The following is a 12,219-nucleotide window of genomic DNA, read 5'->3' as shown; positions in this document are numbered from 1 at the left end:
TCAGAGGGTGAGGAGGGACAAGGTAGAATTGAAAAATGGCCGCAACGGAAAAGCACGCGTACCTTGGAAGGAAAACTCTATCAAAGCGAGTCCGTTTCCGAAACGAGCATCCGAAATACTTTCACTTGATTTTTCTCTCTTTCTAATGATGTCGATATATTTTTTCGCTTAGTTTGAAATTGTTAAATTTTTCTACTTACAAGAGCTATAATGGTTTTCATGTTTATCCTTGCAAACAATATTTGCCGAATATAATATTTACTTTATAGGATTTCGCTGCCATTGATTTTACAATCCTTTTTGTTTTCGGTTATTGTTTGACTTGTTTTTTTCTGAGAAGTTTCTAGACTTCATTCGAAAAACTTTCCCTATAACTCAATTGCGGTCGCATCAGGGCAACCTCTTTGTAAATTTAATAAATGTCTTCATAAACATCATCGTGCCCGGAACGGTTATTATAAATTGCAACGCAATCGAGCGTCCAAAAGATTTTCCAAGGCCCTCAATGTGTATTTGCATTGGCGTCGCCTTACCGAATCAGCGTAAAGCTCGGTGATTTATGGAAGTCGATAATGAATAAATTTACCAACAATTTGTTCCCGCACTTCTTTCCAACAGCCGTATTCTACGTGCTAGCTGAAAAGCGGCCTCTAGACAAAGACAGTGCTTTCCCAGGTGGCAGCATAAGATGGCCACTGCTGGAGAGCATTGTACCAAGGAAGTTCGAGGAGAAGAGAATATTAAAGCATCGAAAGTACAAGGAAATCCGTATCCAGCCGCAAAAACGGCTGTCGCGATTTGTTTTCCTTCGCCCGCTTTGTGCTGGGAAAAAGACGCTTAGCACAATTAGCACTTGATGGATGGTTGCTTCCCTTGTAAGAAAGAAGTCTCAACCAGCGGGAAGAGGAGATCAATAACGGGTTGTCACGAAGAGGTACGGAAAGGGAAGAGATTTATTTATTTTCCTTTCGATAACGCCGGGGTTTATATACAGCTGGAAGTTTTCTTCGTTTTAATCGCCTCGGAAGTGTCAACCTTGGTAATAATGATTATGTAAAGAGGACGGGAAACGAAGCGTAATCGCTAGCGTAATCGTGGTATTCTGCTGGTCAATCTGTCAAAAAGAATTTTGGCTCACCTACCCTATAATCGCATGCGTAATCTTGTCAGAACGTAAACAAACCAATCAATAGTTCATTCATCCGTGACTAGTTATCAAATTTCTATGATTATTTAGCGTAGTTTTTGTATTTATTACAATAAACAACAAAATAATAGCAGTAGCTTCAACAAATGTTGCCATTTTTACCAAATCGCAAAACATAAACAAAGCAAAGATGACGCTTGGCCTGAATATCGACGATACACGAGAGACCAGCGATTACGCTTCGTTTACCGTGCCCTTAAGGATAATATAAAGCTGCAGATAGACGGATGCAATATTTCACTGCAATGAAATAAAATTTGACATTCCTACCAAAAATGACAGTGAAAGCAATATTTCGATGCTTAACCTCCCCGTTTGGATCTTTGCAATGTTGCAATGAAATACGCATAGAAATATTGCAATGACTGTCATTTTGGGTAGAAATGTCAAATTTTATTTCATTGCATTGAAATATTGCATCCGTCTATCCGCAGCTTAACTAATAAGTGGATTTATATAACAAAGAGTGGTGGAAAACAAAACTGGTTTTCTGTCGAAATTTAAAAAAAATGTAGCCTCTTTAATTCTTCCTGACAACATAAATGTGCGTAGTTTAATTTCGCTACAAAATATTATATTTAAACAAAGAATCACATGATAACAATACTTTTCTTCGGAAGTTACCCGGAAAACGGCGTCGTTCTCACAAAGAATAACGTGACCATCGACTCTTAAGCGAGTAAGCCACTTGTTCCTTCGTGTTTCAATTGGCCGGGCGTTCGGCATGCGCCAACCCGCCATCGGGAGGTATTTGGGCATGTAAATTTAATCTAAATCTATTTAATGATCATGATGATGACAATATTTGCTACCGTGGCCACACAGAAGAGGGAGCAGACCTTTCGCTCCATATAAAAGACAAGAAAAAACGAAACCATGAGGGAGAGATGGAAAATTCGTATCGCGCGGAGATAAATTTAATATGACGTAAAAAAGAAGGGAACTAGCAGTTAAGGGAAAAAGAGCTACAACGATTATTTTCGGTGGCGGATGAACGAAATGTTTATGGATAAGAGTGATCGGCTTTTTTTTTTTGTCAAACAGGGCCTACGAAGAATTGTCCACCAGTCATTCCCTCCATGAATGGCCTTCAAATGGAGGGGAAAATGCTTGTTTAATGTTTGAATCACGCTTTTCCTTCAAACATTCACACCAACCGGTGGGGTGCGGAAACTTCCACCCGCGGAAAAGGACAGATCCTCGAGAGGTCGACTGTACAGAAGTGGAAAAGTTACGTCAGGGGGGGAGGATGTAGAAGCAGGTGCCATCGGAAGAACGAACACGTGTTCGGACGCGTGACAATTCGGAGAGAAAAGCAATAAATTTCATATTAAACACCACCGAAGACCCGCAATGAACCATGCGACAAATCTCTGTCGTTGTTTTCGGAAGCAAAGGTGACTTGATTCCGCGGAAGGAACATAAACACGTGCTTTTTTCGTTGGCGCAAAAGGGAAAACCACGTGCCACCGCTTAACGTACGAGCGGCTCGACACGTTAAACTAGGTGATGTGTTCTTTTGATGTTGACTATCTTGTGTCCATCGGCAGCTCATGATATTGATATGGCATCAATACGTAGATGATGATGTCTCATAAAAGTTTGCCCTCTTAAGGTAGCACGTGCATTGGGACTTTTCTCAGATAAAGTTATTTAGCATGCATAAGACAAATGTAACATAAATATGGAGTTGGTAGGAAAGAATAAGAGCCACAAAGTGTAAATATATTTTCCCCCGGGAATACAATACTTTTGATCAATCGTATATGTTCAAGCAGAAAATATTTTAATGAAAATCTCTACCAACAACTAGTGATCAACAAGTTGACATTTATAATAGCTAAATAGTGAAAAATTGGGAGGGGCTTTCTTAGTTCAAATAGGCCAAAATGACCTCCGCTAAAAACTATTTATTGAATGCTTAAGAATCAATGTACAATTTGTCACCCTTACCGCCTGGAAATTAGCATCCATCCCTCCTAATTTGTCCGTCCATCAGGCATGAAGGAAAGCTAGCTGTCAAATGAAAATTTTCCATTCGGCTCGCTTAATGCTTTACGGTACGGATTGCAATGTTCAAGCTTTGGTAAACAGTATTCACGGCACATTAACTTTTACCATCCAGTCAAGTCAGCTATCATTTGGTGCTGGAGGGACAAACGGGGACATTTTCTAGAAAACGAGGAAATGGTGGCCACCGTTTGGTTAAGGCACCTGTTTTGTATTTATTCCCCTTAGCAGTCCTTTTTCCATCCTCGGATGGCTATGCCTTGACTTGAGGACTCCCTTGAATCGGCTACTGGTGAAAGCAATTTCGTATTATTATAGGAAAACGATGAAAATATCCTTTTGGAGGAGGAAAAGCGTAGCTGGTATGTATAATGTCCCCTAGTGATATCAGTCACGATTTACGGCTTATTACGGCAAATTAGTCGTATCATCATTATTGGATTTGCTACAATCGTTTGACAAATATTTTAATAACGCACATTCCAACCTCAACCGTCGCGTCCCGTCCCGTCTAAAAGGCCTTCCTTCGTTCCGGAGGGGTTGCAAACCCGAGGGAACCACGCTGCCACTCCTTGACTGAATGAGCTCGTTCGGGTCCCGAAAACCCTCCCGACTTCAAAGGTAGCTTCCCAATGTTCCGTTACCCAACTCAAACCAACTCTCGTCTTTGATGCATTTTCCGTGCAGAGCTAGGGGGAAAACCTAGCGAAAGCATTTGTGTTGTTCTTTTTCCCTCTGTTTGTCGGGGTTTCCCGGAAGGTGAGGGTTCCGGAAAAAGGTGGCAATAATCACAGACAAACATATTGCCCGAGCTCATTCATCTTCATTCGCGTGACACCCCGTTATCCACCCGGTCGATTGTTGGCATTATTAGATCGAGAAGTCGACAGCCCCTTCAAGTAGCCATTTCGGAAAAACATTTGCCCTTTTCCCGATCACTTGCATGCTTTGTTTATTTTTTATTCTTTTTGCAACATGCTTTTGCAGATTGGTAAATGTTTGCGGAATTGATCATCTTCGTTTTCCCACTTTACTCTTCCACGACGTTCATTAATGGTTCGTTGCGGGAATCTTCGAATCCACCCCGCTTCGGGGTAATGAAATTATCTACAAAATTTTAATTAAACTTTCGATATTATTTATCCTCAAAATAACAACATCATCCCATTAGCGGCTGCAGTTGAACAACCACCGGATCCATCGTTGTTGTTTTTCATCTGAAAAGGATAATCACTGGCCGGCGTAATATCACGACGGCGAAAAGCGAACGATTATTAGCCGCAGCGCCGAGGCAAGGACATTCTTCCTTCATCAGCCACTCCCGGCATTGCTCCTCCGGCATGGCAATGGCGGCTGGATAATTTTGCGCCAGATTATCGCCATAACAATAATAATCACCGAGGAGAACGGAGGCGAATTTTAATTAATGCGTTAATTAATTACCATTCCTTCCTGCCGCTTCTGAGCCCTTGTTTTCCCTTTCGAAGCGAACATAATGTCACCATCAATGGGTAATTTATGTGTCTTTTGGCGGGCCAAAAACGTCCCGATGCCGTGATGTTCGGCGGAAAAGCGTCACCGGAAGCTACGGTAGCTCTCCACCTTCCATCGCTAATGGGATGGACTCGCGTCGGGTCGGTTCGGGACATAATAATAAGCTGATGTTTCGTGGTTTCCGGGGTCCGGGGTTCGGCTTGGGAGCGGTTTTATTATATCATAATTCGAGTGATAATAATGACGCCCAGGGCCGATCTTCAGGGTGATGATGGCGCATGCTAGTACCGTCTCATCGGATTCGTTGAGAGGAAACGCGATGACGATACGTTGGCTATTTGGAAAATGGCCTGGATTTACAAGAAGCTCTAAGTAATGAAGATTCCAGAAAAGAGTTTTCCATACCAAAGATGGTTGCAAAACGTGTAGTTTTAGCTTAAATTACTCAAAAGAAAACATTTTTAATGATAAAAGGTTTTTACACGCTCAAAAACTCCTTGTCATATTTTCGGTTAAGTTGGGGATGTCAAAAAAATGAACACTCGATTTCTATTTGTTGCTTGTTAATGTGCAAGCATGTGATCATTTCATCTGCGCATCAAGCTTTGTGGTCAGTTCAACTGTGTTCAAAAATATTTCTTACCAGTTATTTTATGAAATTTATATTATTTATATTATTTAATTACCCTTTGGACGTTTAATTGTGTCAAAAAAACACAAAAACTATCTAGCCCTCTCGTGTGGAAATGGATTAAAGAGGTAATTTCCAAAGTTCAAAGAAGTCTCAGATGCCTGATAAACCAGGGTATATCCAAATGGGGCTCCAGGGCTCGAGCTGGAGTAAAAATGTATTCTCCACTCGGTGTTTTTCCTCCGCTCCTGCTCCAGTGGAACTACCATAACTAGCTTCCGGGTCCATGTCGATCGTGTGCCCCACGGTACACTGTTATCAAAGAGAAAAATTAGCAAATGAATCAAAACAGGCGAGGGCGCTTTTCCTATTTTCCACCGACCTCAGGCTGGCCTGTGGTAATTGCAATCAAATCTGAATGCAAAACCATCATGGCCCTTTGCTCATGGCAGCCATCATTCGGTTGTGGTTTACCTTTTATTTATCTCTTCCTCCTCAGGAGAGCTACCGCTTTTCCCGCTTTTCGCCGGTAAACGGACGCCATCGAGAATTGTCTGGGGCCCATCGTGATGATCATCATAATTTTGGTACGATATAATGGCCTTTTTCAAATCCCCATTTCCCAAGCGATGTTTGCTCCCTACCGGAACCGGAAAAGTTTTCATTTTTCTGCCCCCCCTTCGTTGTTTCTCCTTTTTCTCTCACACGTACAACCTCCCACTACAATTTTCCACTTCAACAAAATGGACGGCTTGGTAGAGGGATGGGATGAAATAGCAAAACACACAGATATTCCACTCGAGCTTACTCGATGGATGCGTTTGCAGTTCAAGCAGATATTGGACGAATAAATGGATGGAGTGACTGATAGCAGGGTTCGCTCAGAATAAATAGTCTCCCGGGAAACGAAAAGGGCAAACGGGCAATTTTGTGGCCACCAGAGAGAAAGAGAAGCCGGATAAACGAATGCACGAATAATATTGTTTTACAGTGTTGATGAAAGCCAGCGGCCGAGGCTTCAATCATAGTCGAAGAAAAAACAAACAAATGTGCATTGCAACAATGGAGAAGTGGGGATACGACTACCCTCCCCCGGAGGGTGGAGATCAAAAATGGCAATTTTATTAATAATTTTGTAGCCATATCATTGCGAATTACTCCTCTTCCGTTCGGCTCTCCTGGCGACGAGGCAAACAATCGTCGATGGTAACCAAAGGATCAAATTAATATGGATTTCCCGGCTACCGGGCGGGCTTGACCGGGGTCCCCCCTTCTAGAAGGCTCAGCGCAAGGTTGGGTGCAAGGGGAAAATATTCTCATCAAAATTTGTTTTTGCGTTCCGAGCAATTATTCGTTTACTCGTACTATTCGGATCGGCAACCATCCTGGGTTGAAGTTGGTTTTACAATTTTGAATTTATTCCCGTGGTGAAGCTTTTCCAACAGGGGCGGGAAATGTGCGGGTGGAATGGTTGCACTAATTGTATGTTATTAGATTTTCAACGCAAAAGGTAAATTTTCTAGCGGTTTGCTTCTCTAACCGACCTTTTGTTTTTGATGGAGGCCTTTTTTCTGGTCAAAGGCTTTCCACTGAATTTGTTTTACTTAGCTCAAACATTATTTGGTAGTTGTCTCGTTTAATTATTCTACATCTACTGTTTACTCTTTCACAACACGTTGCCTTTGACTCTCGAAGATATTGGATTGAATTACTTTATTTCGAACATAAATATTCTCGTATTCCTTTGATTATCGAGCATTCCGTTCGGTTGCATTTCACCGAACAAAATTGTTTTCGAACGAAGCGGCGTGACTCGAGTGGGAATTCGCTTGAAGCTTAAAAAATACGGGATAATCAATCGAAATAACTTCGAAAATTTCAATCTATTTAATTACACCAAAGTAAGGATACACTGGACACATATATAAAAAAGATGTTGTTTGCTAACACAAATTTATTTGATTTGTAGAACAAAAATACAGCAATGTATACTGAAAATAAATTGTTCAAATACTAGTCCCTGTATGGACCAGCTTGTAAAGCAACATTTACATACCTTAAGGATAATCTCTGTACAAGCTGTAATTAAAATATGAGCTAGTTCAACGATGCAGCAGCTATGCATCTAGCATAAACGAAAATTTCTAACGAGCGAGTTTCAATGGATTAATTAAAAAGTTCATTTGGATTGCAGCAAATATGGCAACCCATATGCCCAAGTCTGTCCTTACTGATGGGCAGCTTGAAAGGGTGCTGGCTAGCAAATGTCCTGCTAAAAGGGATTAGATTTTATCGGAATCATAGTCCGGCTGGACAAACGCTAGCTCGTTACGACAGAGTAATACCGGGAAAAAAAACTTCCATAGCAACGACTGCAAAACTGTAGCTGAGCTGAACGTTTAATGGGCACCAGGGATACTGAATTTATAATAAGATTAGCCGACCACTGAGTGGATCCACATTTGTAACGTTTTGTCTGGATGGTGAAATTTGATTTTTTATCAGTGTTTTGAATTGCATTTCAGCAGTTTCAACGAATTATTTTCAAAAGAAAATTGTTTAGTACATCAACCACAACCCACAAGACCACAGAGTGTACTCAAAACCAAATGAAATTTTGATGAATAATCCACATTTATTGTTACACAATTATGAAACAAACACTCGGAAAGTTAATCGGTATGAACTAATAATGATGTCGAAGCAAATTAACAAGAAACGGAGAAAATCCATGCTACCACATTTTCCACCCCAGCGTGCATCCTTCCCTCCATCGTAAACATTCTACTGAATTATTACGAGCCGGTCGGGTTTTCCGCTTCGAGGCGGATGGAAGTAAATACGTGGGCGGAGCCTAAAACCAACAGCCACCGGCAAACGAATGGGGGAGAAAAGCGTTTCCACGTGGTAGAGGGAGGTAGGAAAAATGGTTGCACAAACTACCCCACCAACCAAGCGGCCACCCATCGCCAACGTAGTGTCTATGGTTTTACTTTACGGGAGACCGTCACCGTTGTCATCATTAGCATCGTCGGAGGTTGCCATAAAACAAACCGTGCCGTGCGTCGTCATAAACATGGCCCCATGGACATTGGACTTTGATGGCAGTTTTAGCCTTCCGGATGGTTTTTTTACCGGAAGCTTTGAGGTGAAGTTAGAACACAAAGATCCAGACAAAAATTACTCTTTCATCTTTTTCTGTACGTTTTCGCACAAGGGTAAGAGAATTAACCAAGAGATGCAAATTAAGTCTTTAACATACCTTCGGAAGCTTCGATGCACAATAGATCTTGATGGTAAACTCCAAAATGATGGCCTTTAATTTCAAACACTCTCTTTTCTCCTTCCTTCACTCAGTTCTACTCCTCCTCGAGGAAGGCAATTGAATGTGTGAAGTCTTAATTAACTCAATGCTGGCGTAATCTAATTAAGGTCTGGAGGGCAAACCTCGACGGCTATCGATCGATTTGGGGTTGAGAAATGTATAGCCGAAGTATCTTTGCTTCTAGTAAACTGCTAAAGACGAATGTTTGGTGATATTTAAAGCCTCCACTGATTGATCCAATGGCGCGCCAAATGTAGCTCAGCCTCGCTAATTGCCTATCGTATTTGAGAACTCCTCTCACGACGGCATTCCCGACATTGGTACATTTCCTCCGCGTCTGGACGTCTGGTCCCGAACCACGGTCTCGGAATGTCACCATTTTCGTGGAATTCTACTTGATGCTGGGCCTCTCTCAATCCCATGCCTACCGCCAGCCTGCCTTTTCCCAATCGCGATGGAGTCAGAAAGTGTCGAAGACGCGCAATAATGCAATTAACGTTCATTTCCAGTTCATTTGCCCTCCTCCGCAATGGGGAAGAGCTTTTCCGAGCTACGCCAGACCCAATTTTCCGGCCATCGCTTCAATTGGGCGTTTACCCCGTCCTTCACTCCATTGGCACAACTCAATTACAGTCCGTGCGTGCTACAGAAATTGGCTCTCATTTAAGGCTCATGATAAAATCCGTTCAGCTTCTCTCCGGTTTCCGCTTTCGAAAGCAAGCGCGTACGCCGGAAACTCCTTTCCGGACAAGATTGCACTGGTCTCGGTTTTCACTTTCGCTGAAAACATCCGTTCCATTTCAACCCATAAATACCCCAATCGCAAATCGGCGTCCTGCAGACGCTGTCTGGACTTCCGGGGCATCCATGTTGGGTGCCTTCAGTATTATATTCTTCTACCCCGAAAACCCGTCGGCAACGAGAGTAACCGATTCTGGTACTCCTTTATCGTGTCTTTCGTGTCGGCTACAACATTTACCTCCTTTTCCTGCGGGGTCAGTTTTTAGTTTTACGTTCGTCCGACGGAAGAAATTTGCTCGAGAAAGGATACGTAAATGGCGTTTTCGGGAGGAACATTCTTACTCGGAAGGACGTTTTTGATATGGCCTCCCGCGATAGGGACGATGATGGAAACTCGGGGACGTCAACGTAAGACGACGGCGCAGTACGAAAAGTATTTCAATTAGAATTCCTTTCCCCGCTATGTCGGGCGAATTGTTGTTTATTTTGTGCCAAAAATCCATGCAATTTTCGTGTGATATTTTTTCACTTTCAAAACGCGGCTCCTTGATATAAGAATATGAGTATATTACAAAATAAGAATCTAGTATAGTAAATAAAAAAACCCAAATGAATATGACAAGTGAAAACGAAATACTTAAATAATCTTATACATTAAACATAAAAAAGACTCACAAAAAGATACTAGATCCATTTTAAGTAAAAACTAACGTTTCAAACATTTTCTGATGAGTTACATAACTTCTGAACGTCACATAACTATTTCTAATGGTCATGTTTGTTTTATGTTAGCTTATTGATTTGCCGGTGGTTTACTATTCCAATATACACCTTTCAAACCGCTAGTTGCTTTACAAAACCAACCACTTTTGGGTTTTGCCAACGAGCGTTCGTTTACGCTTCATTTAATTTGCTCCCCATTGCTGCTCATTTGATCTCACGACGATAGCTACGGAACATTCCTTGCATCCACAGACAGTCTTCAAAGCCCCATACTTCACTTTTCCTCTCTTTTCCCCATCCTGGGAGCTCCACCGAGCCACATCCTTCAAACCTTGCCAAAGCAATCTTACTGTCAATTAAATTTCCGTTAAGAAAATGAGCCCGAAAATTCACAGCAACTTAATCAGACCCGGGGCGGGGTCCCTCCCTTCACCAGATCGGTCGGTGGTCGGGTTTTTCCACATCCTTTCCCGGGGCCCGGAAATTTCCATCGGCTCGGCTTCGTGCTTCATTTTCCGCTCGTAACAATTACCCCCCGGGGCTGGGAGTTTTTCTACGTGCGTGAGTGAGATCGCCAACGAAACGAAACGAGAAGGGGAATGAAAATGTGCACCGGGAAAATATAGGAAAATAAGTCGGAGGTGATGCGTTTTTCACTGGCGTGGAAACGAGACAACAGTTCGCATTGGTTTACACACGTTTTATCTTCCGAGTTGGAGTTTTTCCTCACGCGAAGAAAAATGGCCGATCCAGAAAACTTCCCCTGCTCGTGGACGGAAATGGCAAAGGCAGTTTTCCGGAAACCCATTTCAGTACGCATGACCAAATCCCCTCCATGGGACGGAAAGCCGACAACATAGCTATCCTTTTTCCATCCCAGAAGAAAATAGTACCTTACGAGAGAGTCCTTTTCACTCCTTTAGAGGTGTTCCTCCTCTTACCACCATTCCTTTATCATGCTCAGGGTAACAAATTGTGGTGAAAATATTCCACATTCTCTCGCTAATATTGTTGTCAAGTGTTATGATTTTATTTTAGCCCATCCTTTTCCCATCGCTAGGCTCCCCAGAACCTAGCTCTCGGTTGGGCTCCTAGGGTTTTCCACATGTATATTTTCCCTCCTACTCCTTCTCCTATTTTGAGCGGTCCTTGTGTTCATTTCGCTTTCCTTTTCCTACTGTACGGTGGAGGTCGAGCGACTGAGGACGGATTACACAATGAACATTGAGAGATCACAGATTTGTTGGGTTGGTTAGACCTTCTTCCACCCATCCCTCCACCCCACTAGCTCATGCTTCGTACCCGTTGCACGTGTGCTTCCCATTCATGACTTTATGGTATTTTTATTAGTCCTTCCGGGAAAACGGGGAAGTTCCCTACCGGAACCGAATCGGGTGCGAAGGGAGGAGGTGGTTTTGATTGTCTGGTCAAATTAACGAACCTTCCGCTGCAGCCACAGCCGTTTCCCTTCCTCTCGTTGCGTGCACCTGCAAAAACAACATCATCACCATCAGGATCATCATCCTCCTCGTCGTTGTCGTTTTTCCTACCCTAATGGAAGTGAAATGGTGGTCGGGATGATGGTGGCTAATCGGTTGCATCGGGGAGGGCGATATCATTCCGAGACGAGAGCCTGACTGCATTGTCCTGATGTCCGGCACCGATGCTGCCAGGATGCCAGTCCGTTGTTGACGTTCGACCGCGCGGTATCGTCACCAGTTCACAGGAACTCCTTGCTCAACTCCAAGGAGCAATGGACAGTACCTGTGTCTATTAACCTAATAGTGGTGTGTTGTTCATTAAGCTGTTTGATTATGCAGTTGTTTCCTAATATCCGAAGTGTACAAAGGATGGTAAAAGTTTCTCCAACGCTTGTGACAATCTATCCTCAGCTCATCAAGTACTTAGCGAAACATAAAGATTGTGATTCCTCCGACGGTGTTTTGATTTCTTGCAATACCAGCTGTGGGGGAGCTCAGAAGTATTAGACGCCCGGTGACTCGGGAAAACCCCCTTGGTTCTCTTCGGTCATTGACAGGGGTCCATCGACATTAGCCTCACTTATCCCCACCACAAAAGGGGCAATTA

Source organism: Anopheles coustani, chromosome 3 (genome assembly GCF_943734705.1).
Source record: "Anopheles coustani chromosome 3, idAnoCousDA_361_x.2, whole genome shotgun sequence".
NCBI classification, from domain to species: domain Eukaryota; kingdom Metazoa; phylum Arthropoda; class Insecta; order Diptera; family Culicidae; genus Anopheles; species Anopheles coustani.
The sequence above is the reverse complement of the archived record's forward strand: the minus strand, read 5'-3'. Positions refer to the sequence as shown.